The following is an 8,921-nucleotide window of genomic DNA, read 5'->3' as shown; positions in this document are numbered from 1 at the left end:
GTCTGCACAGCATTCCCGACAGCAACGATTTTCTATATTGTGGTACTTCTACTTTTACCTAAGTAAAGAAAACAATTCAGAGTACGTCTTCCAGCACTGCGGTCAGTCCTGCCAGAAAAGCCAGACGTGCAACAGCATCTGCATCTCCGGTTGGCTTCAGGCCTCTTTACGTCAGGCTGACCTCATCCATATGGAATGGAGGTCAGTAGAACAAAATATCAAGCCCACTGTTTTTGCCTTACCACAAATAGGAACTACAGCATATCATCGTATGTGTCGGTAAAGTGTCCAACAATGTTTCTTTTCAGGATTCAAATTCAAAAGCAGCTAAAGTAGCAGATCTAGAAGCTCAAAACGCGCTGCTTCGAGACGCGTTTCGAGCTTGTAGATCTGCTGTGACTCTGCTACTGCTTCTGTGGGACACTGTACATTTACAGGTTGAGAAGCAGTGCCCTTAAGCACAGCTAGTCTTCCTGGGGTTAAACAACATACAACATACAACTTACATTTGATAAAAAACAAAACGATAATCTACATTAAACTATAGTTCATATGAGTCACCATTTTAAGAAAAAGACATGCATTATACAAGCATAAAAGTCCACATACCGAATGAGCAGCCTATAATAAGCTGAGGTATAAGGTATTTCTTCATGTGCCGTGAGTTTTTGTACTTTTTCTGTTTTCTATGTGTCTATGGAGTTAACATTACTCTAATAGACCCCCAGGTGTGGTTATAATCCCTGAGGGACTCCTGTGGAAACAAAAATATATATACTGTATATAGTTTTAGTCATACTCATAAGTTTACTCATCTGACATTTTTGTCTAGTTTTAGTTGACTAATATCTGTAGAAATTTGATTTTGTCTACAAACATTTTGACGGGCCTTGATGTCGTAATGGCGTGTTTTATTTCTGCATGCTGACAATAGCCAATCCACAACGCGTTGCAGCGCAATGTATTGTGAGCTTGTAGATCTGCTATTTTCAGAGCGCAACACCCGAGCACAACCAATTATAAAATGACTTATTTTAGTTCTACTGGAAATCCTCTCTACTAGTCCCTCCCTAACATTAGTCTAGTTTTTATTTATTGACGAAATGGTCAATATATTTAGCCTTAGTCATTTTTCGCCATACTTTTAGTCGACAGAATTCAGTTTTTACTGATAACAGGATAAGCGTGGTGCTGAGATGTGACCTTGGAGGTTCACCTGATGACCAGTCAGTGTGTGTTTTGGGTGCCAGTGGAATGCCAGATCATTCCTGCAGCTCAGAGCTAAGAGCACTGGGGTCAGAATGCAGTGCGCCGACGTGAAGAGTGAGAGCTACAGGCCCGTAGGTGTCCAGCGTTTAGCCGAGCGGAGTGCAGCCAGGCACGACCTCTGGACCAAAGGTCATCCAGGTGCAGACGGTCTGCTTGTGGTGTGCAAGTCCAGGGACCGTGTCAACACAACTCCACCCAAAGACTCACCCAAAACATTGATTCTCTGAGCTGGCAGCCTTTTGTTGCGTTACAATCCTGGTGCTCGAAATAATGAAACCGGGGTGGAGTCTGGGATTGGGGGTGGGAGGTGTCCCACAGGGTCTAGTTTCAGAAACCTACACTAATCTGATGCTATTCTTGAGGGAGATCACCTGTGGAGGCTGGAATGATTGGAATGCAGCATGCATTTGGGGTGTAAGAGTTTTATCAGCAGTGAAGGACAAAGTACTCAACCTCTCGAGTATCCTCCTAGTCAAATATTACTCAACTAATTGAAAGTTGTGCAGGAAAATTGGCACAATGGCATCAGCATTTCCCGAAAACAAATCACACACACAGTACACGCACCCCCATACCCCCACACCCCCACACACCCACACCCACCCACCCACCCACACACACACACACACACACACACACACACACACACACACACACACACACAAGACTAGACTGCTGTTGTTCTACTGATAAGTGCAGACTCCTGACAGCCAGCCACGCACAGTCAAGGGAAGAGAGCCAGCCTTCTGAAACTCAATATGTTGTTGTGTAAACCATGGCAGAGAGAGGAGAGGCTTGAAAACAACTTCAGGCGTCAATATTTACTTTGAGTGAAATCCGACACAGAGAGTACTATTTGGTTATACTGTAGCACCAATTTCAACTCTCACATTTATTTGGTCTAGAAGCTCTATTTTGGATGTAATTTTAGTATAGGTGAAAATGACATCGCACAACCTAATTCCTTTTTTTCAAAACTGCTGAAATGTTTTCCAAAATATCAACAAGCATGTAGATGGTTATTTCTTTCATTGTGGCTATTTTTGTGCGACCCGTCGTACAATGAGCTCAGAGGAGCAGTTCCACCATTTTCAACCTTGTCTTCATGTAATGTGCTCTATGCTATGCACACTGCACAGCAGCATGGAAAGAATTAAGGGCCCAATAAATTAGAATCACAGAGATTCTTTCGAGAATGAGGAGTGAGAGAGACCTCTGAATGTTGTGCGCCCGACATTTCCCTTGCAGAAATGCTCTACCAAACAGATTTGGCATAGCGGGTGGCTTTTAGAATCCGCTGTGCGCTTCCCCATATACGCAGGTGGACAAGATAGTCATTTTAGGGATAGCGCAACAACACGCCCATGGCCGCACCTCCAGGTGCAAATAACGGAGTCGGTATAATGAATAGTGGGTACCGCGGCCGTAAGATACCGTTTGGGGATAGCGCCAGCTGCCTTGTGTAATTAACGGGCAGCGGGTAGATGGAAATGGTGGCATCTCAGAGGCGGTAGTAGCTCAGGAGGTAGAGCAGCCGATTTGTTTTGATCCCGGGCTCCCCCAGAGTTAGTGTCGAAGTGTCCTTGAGCAAGACATTGAACCCCTAATTGCTCCCAATGTGCAGGGTGGTGCCTTGCATGGTTTCATCCGCCATCGGTGACGGTGTATGAATGTGTGTGTATTAAATGGGTGAATGTAATGCACAATATATGTACAGCGCTTTGGATAAAAGCACTATATAAATGCACCATTTACCATTTGTCTCATAATGAGCATTATTATTAGTGAGGACCAACTATATGAAGATGGTTGAAGTTGTCCTTTTAAAAAAGGGCAAAGTCACACCTATTTATGTTTTTTCCCTAAGTGGTTATGTCTCAGCCCAGCATGTACAGCCATCCTTCACCCTCTCCTCCTGACCCTGAGCAGAATGTGTGTGCCCTTTGCTGACCTTTCTGCTGCTTTGCAGTGGTTTCTCCACTATTAGTGATAGCTATCTCTGGCCCTCCGTCCTCCAAGACGAGACAGGAGATGATGTCCATGCAGATGCCTTCGTTCCACGGAGGGATCCCGTCGAGCTGCTCCAGACAAATTCACATTCCTCCGTCTCGTCTTACACCCCCACGAATACTCGTTATCGACCAATCTGTAATGCTGAAAGTCCTCGCTTGTCTTGCCAGTTGTTCATATACATATATCTATGTACTGCCTCGCGTGTCCATGTTCAAAGGCCTCCAGAATGAAATATACCTTAGACCACAGAGGGTTAGGCCAGAGGTCTTCAACAGGGGGCGTCCGGCAGCACACCTAGGGGGTCCTCTGTGTTACTACAAGGGGGGTGTAATTTATATGTCTGAAACGTGAACATGAATCCATACATACAACATATAGTGGTTCAGGGGTAGAGTGACCAGATGGTAACCGGGGGGACGGGCTTCCCCAGAGTTAGTGTCAAAGTGTCCTTGAGCAAGACTCTGAACCCCTAATTGCTCCCGATGTGCAGGTTGGTGCCTTGCATGGTTATCTCCAGCATCGGTGTGTGAATGTGTGGGTGAATGTACAGTAATGCACAATCTCTGCAAAGCACCTTGGATAAAGGTGATATATAAATGCACCATTTACATATTATAACATGCTGTCAGCTCTCAGCCAAGGGGGCCTTGGACCTGAAAAAAGGTTGAAGACCCCCAGACAATTACTTTATGACCCCCCCTGCGATCACCCAGTGCTATATAATCTGAGCACCACCACCACCACCTTTTAGGGACTTTTAAAAGCATGCTAAAAGACCCGTCTATTTACTGAGGACTCCTGGGTTCACTTGTTGTTACGATTGTTGCTTTATGTGAGTTGTATACTTGTGTTTGTTTAGTTCTACTGCCTCCCTTGTTGCGACCGACTCACACCGATTGACTGTTTTGAATGTTCTCTCTTTTCTCAGCCTGTGTGTGTGTGTGCTTGTCTGAGCGCACGTGCGTGTGTGTGCGCGTGTCTGCACGTGCGTGCGTGTGTGTGGCGGGGGCATTCGAAATACATAACCTATGAACCTACAGACTTTACCCTCACATCTCGATCACCAACACAGTATGTATGAGTTTAATAACCCCTATATCGTCTCTGTCGGGTGGAAACCTCATATCTCCAACGCTGTTACTTTTCATTATTCAAATTCAAAAGTGTCAAAAGCAGCAGAATCCAACAAAGCTCAAAATGCGTGGCGGTTTCGAGCTTGCAGTTTTGCAACTTTTGATGCTTTTGTGTGACGCTGTAGTATGATCAAGTAGGCCTTAAATTGACAAAAAGAAACATAAACAGTTAGACCATGGAGATAAGAGGTTGATTCCCGACAGCAACGATATAAACAAGGTCCCCCTGCTGTATTCGCTCTACACTAAGTACATTACAGTACAGTATAGGGATACTTAGGGTTCAAGTGCACAGTGTGCATATACTGCTATCCTGTGTGACTGTGAACTGAGCACTGCACACACACCACGCAGACTGGACCGCGCTTAACACAGTAGTTATCAAGTCAAAAAATGTTTTAGCCAAAGTAAAACACATGGTGGTTAAAATCATTGTGATGCTACATTAATATATTTTTCTGGGGACCCCCTGGAAGCCCCCCCCCCCCCAGACCAAGCTGTCGTGAGGATAACATTTGGAGAGTATAGAGCATGCATGTTTATGACATGTTTATTACAAATACAGTACATGTACATGTGCTAGTGCATAAAACATGTAGGAGCCTCTATTGACTGCAACTTGAGGAATGTGCCATTTAAATGCACTGTTCAGTTGAGACACACGTCTGGAGCCTTCTTGAATGCATGGGGCAATAAAACAAAAAAGAAAGTACCCCACAGGCCTGCATGGCTTTCTAATGGGAATGCATCCTAACCAATGCCAGGCATGTTGTTGTATGCAAAACTATACAGCCTCTCCTCATCAGACAGATATTTGAAAAACTTTTTAAACCATTTTAAACTTGTGCTAATGGTCCCACAGGTTTTAATGTATACAAAGTGAATGCAATACATTTAAATATTTAAACTATTTGATGGCAAAAGCACGTACAATTCTTATGTTTTTCATTAAGTTGGGATATAACGCATTGCTTTATTCCCGTTTAATTGTACATGCACCATTTTGTTTAGACCGTTTTGTTCGACTTTTGCTTTGGCAAAGCAAATGTGGGTGTTTTCTCGTGCCACTAAAGCCCCTTTGAATTGGACAAGGGAAGGATGCAGGAGACAGGAGAGAGGAGGGGTACTGAGAGGAGGGGTACTGACACGCACAACAGGAAGGATGCAGGAGACAGGAGAGAGGAGGGGTACTGAGAGGAGGGGTACTGACACGCACAACAGGAGACAGGAGAGAGGAGGGGTACTGAGAGGAGGGGTACTGACACGCACAACAGGAGAGAGGAGGGGTACTGAGAGGAGGGGTACTGACACGCACAACAGCAAGTTTTACAGCAATGCTAAAGTGCTACAGCTCTTTAAAGGGGACGACCTCAGGAGACCCCCTGCTGAGGAGACAGGGGGTGTCCCCCCCCCACCCCTCCTCGCTGCATGCCTTTCCTCCAGTGTTGAACTCAATTTGTTTTACTTAAGTAAAAGTAGAAATACCGTTACGTGTAATAAGGCCTGCATTCACAATTTCACTTGAAGTGAAATATACGTAGAGTAGTGAAAGGAAGAGTGCGCATTATGTTTTTCAAAAGTTTCCAAGATCTGTCAAGAGCCTGCAGAGCATCTGTGCTTGTTGAGTCCTCCTTATTTATGACCTTTAAGGATAGTAGAGTGAAGACATACAGTAGGACAGGAAACAGGGGGGGAGAGAGAGAGAGAGAGAGAGAGAGAGAGAGAGAGACAGGGAATGACCCACGACTCACTGTCATGCTGCATTAGAGCCATGATTATACAGTATGCGCCTTAACCACTAGGACTAGGCCATCAGCACCCCGTCCCCGCATGTTGAGAGCCTTTAAGGTGAAGATCACGGCACTGACCTCATCTAACCCTGGATAACCATACATGAGACTGAATCATTATCTAGATCTGCATATATGGAGCCGCCCAGCAACTCTACATCTGATCTCAAACCCTTAGATCTCCATATACTGTATGGAGCTGACCTGTTCTGACTTTCCATATGTTGATCCTCCCCACCGGTCCTTCCTGTTCTGACATTCCATGTGTTGATCTGACCTCATCAAACCCTGTACACTCAAGACACGCTCCATATATGGCCAGTACAGAATTCATTCCATATGTTGATCTGACACCCCCATGCCAAAGCGCCAGCGCTCGCCCAGCAGTCTGCCATCACCAAGGTGGATGCGTGCCCGCAACCCGCTTCTCGCCCTCAGGGCGTCTTACTGGTGGTTATGTCTGAGTCATAGAGTGACATGCAGTGTGACGGCGTGGTCCGCCCACCCACTAGCCGGGCCGGTCGTCCCCAATTTTAATATAGGATGTCACCCTCCCTCTCCAGAAATGTATTAAAACTTGGGAAGGAGCATGTATTGAAACTTGGGCATTGGGCTTCAGCTCGGCTCGGGTCCAGGACTGCAGCAGACTGGACAGCAGTGGACATATCAATTTAACATCGAGTTAGATTAAAATTTCATTTGCCACAATGTTTAGACGCCCACTCTTCCGGTTACTGATGGAAGTCAAGGCCGATCGAACACTGCGATCTAATGCTTAATTCATGATGCACCTCGTCACACGCTGAAAACTGCAGATCTACAAGCTCACAATGCGACACATTGTCAGCTTGTAGATCTTTTTTTGTAGATATTTTCAAAAGATTTTTATACATCTGATAATTTGAAATGGGACATTCTGCATAATGAGTACTTTAAGTACATTTCCATGCAAATACTTTTATACTTTTGCTCGAGTAGATTTTGAATTACGGACTTCTACTTGTAACGGAGTATTTCTACATTGCAGTATTGATACTTTTACTAAAGCAACAAATGTGAGTATACTTATTCCACCACTGCCTGCTGACCAGCTATGACACAAACTGTTGCCCGAAGCACCACAGCTGTATTAGAATGACAGTGGAAACACTGCTTTCCAGGGATGTTGACGACATGACTGGAAGCCACTCAAGGACGGAAGGATCTGTAACGGCACAATTCAGGACGTTTTGTGGGAAATTGTTTCTGATCGTTTTGGAAATGAGTTGTTTTAGCGAGATAGGATCACTGTCTGCAGTCGCGAGAGGCAACGGTGTGCCAAAACGTGGTGAATACCAGAATAATGACAAGACTTCTTTCTACACAGTTATCCTCAGCAGTGGTGGACATTTACTTATAAGTATTCACACTGAAGTACTTCAGTACTTCTGCCCCCCCAAATTATGTATTTGGTCGAGGGGACCCATATCTCAAAAACTATTTTGTGCCAGAGTCAGCCCTTAGGTAAACTTAGTTTTTCAAGAAAGACTGACTGTTATCATTCTTATTTGCAAGTTTTTAGATTGGATTCGTGTATTCCGATTTCCGACATCGCCGACCTATAACCGTACAATATACTCTAGGTGTAGGCAAGGCTTAATGTGACACATTGTGAGCTTCAATTGTAGATCTGTTATTTTCGCGTGACCAGACTGAGACACTCGGAACAAGTTAGAACCACATCTGTGGTTCAAATCTGATTACCGTTGAAAAAAACAATTTCCACTTTCCATGTGTTCCATTTGTTTCGTTGTTCAGATTTGATAACAATGTTTGTTTTACATCACCATTACATCACCTAATCATAGCAACATGAGTTCTTTATTATTCAAAAGCTCTTAATTGGTAATGCTTGTCATTGGTTCAAAAAGTTGAAATATGGAGATCCAAGGTTTCTGTCCGACAGCGACAATAATAGGAAAGAGGAAAACACCACAGGCTCTATTTTCGTCCATATAAACCCCTTATCCCTAAACTATACTTTGCCTTTTTTCACACTGTGAGCTTGTATTATCTGCTATTCATTGAATAGTCAAAATATAAAATATGCTTAAAATGTTTGTGATCTATACTTGGGACTCTAGTATAGCTGGGGTTGATCGCTTATTAGTCCACCAGTGGATATGTGTCCCTAGCCTGGCTAATAAGCCAGACTAATATCACACAACACTATCCGCCGGCAGGCAATTTGGCTGATTCGGTCCGGCTTATTAGCCAGGCTAATGTGTCCCCGCTATGGACATGTCCCCTCTGCAGAGCTCACGGCTGGGCTGCTGTAGACACACTGGGTTCAGCGCCAGTTTACACAAGAAGAGTGGGCCGCTCATGTTACAGGGTCATCCACTTCAGTCACATACCGTACCTCAGCTTGTGTCGGCCACAGCAGAGACCCGAGGGCCCGGTGCTGTGCCGAGAAAGAGAGAGGGGAATTCTATTGACTATACCTACAGTATACCGTATGTGTCCCCCCGGGTTCAGGCAGCAAGAATTTAACCTGTGATTAATTTGGTTGTACAGAGGCGTGGCGTGTGTCACTTGGCGACAAGATCAGTACTAAAATGGATTATACAGTGAATTGAACTTTAGCTTTTGATATTTTCTGCATGCCGACAGGAATGCCTCCTTGTCAAGTTACTGTGGGAGAAAGACCCCGCATTCCACGTTTTCTTTGCATTGT

The sequence above is a fragment of the Protomyctophum parallelum genome (genome assembly GCF_964188405.1).
Source record: "Protomyctophum parallelum genome assembly, chromosome: 20".
Classification (NCBI taxonomy): Eukaryota; Metazoa; Chordata; class Actinopteri; order Myctophiformes; family Myctophidae; genus Protomyctophum; species Protomyctophum parallelum.
The sequence above is the reverse complement of the archived record's forward strand: the minus strand, read 5'-3'. Positions refer to the sequence as shown.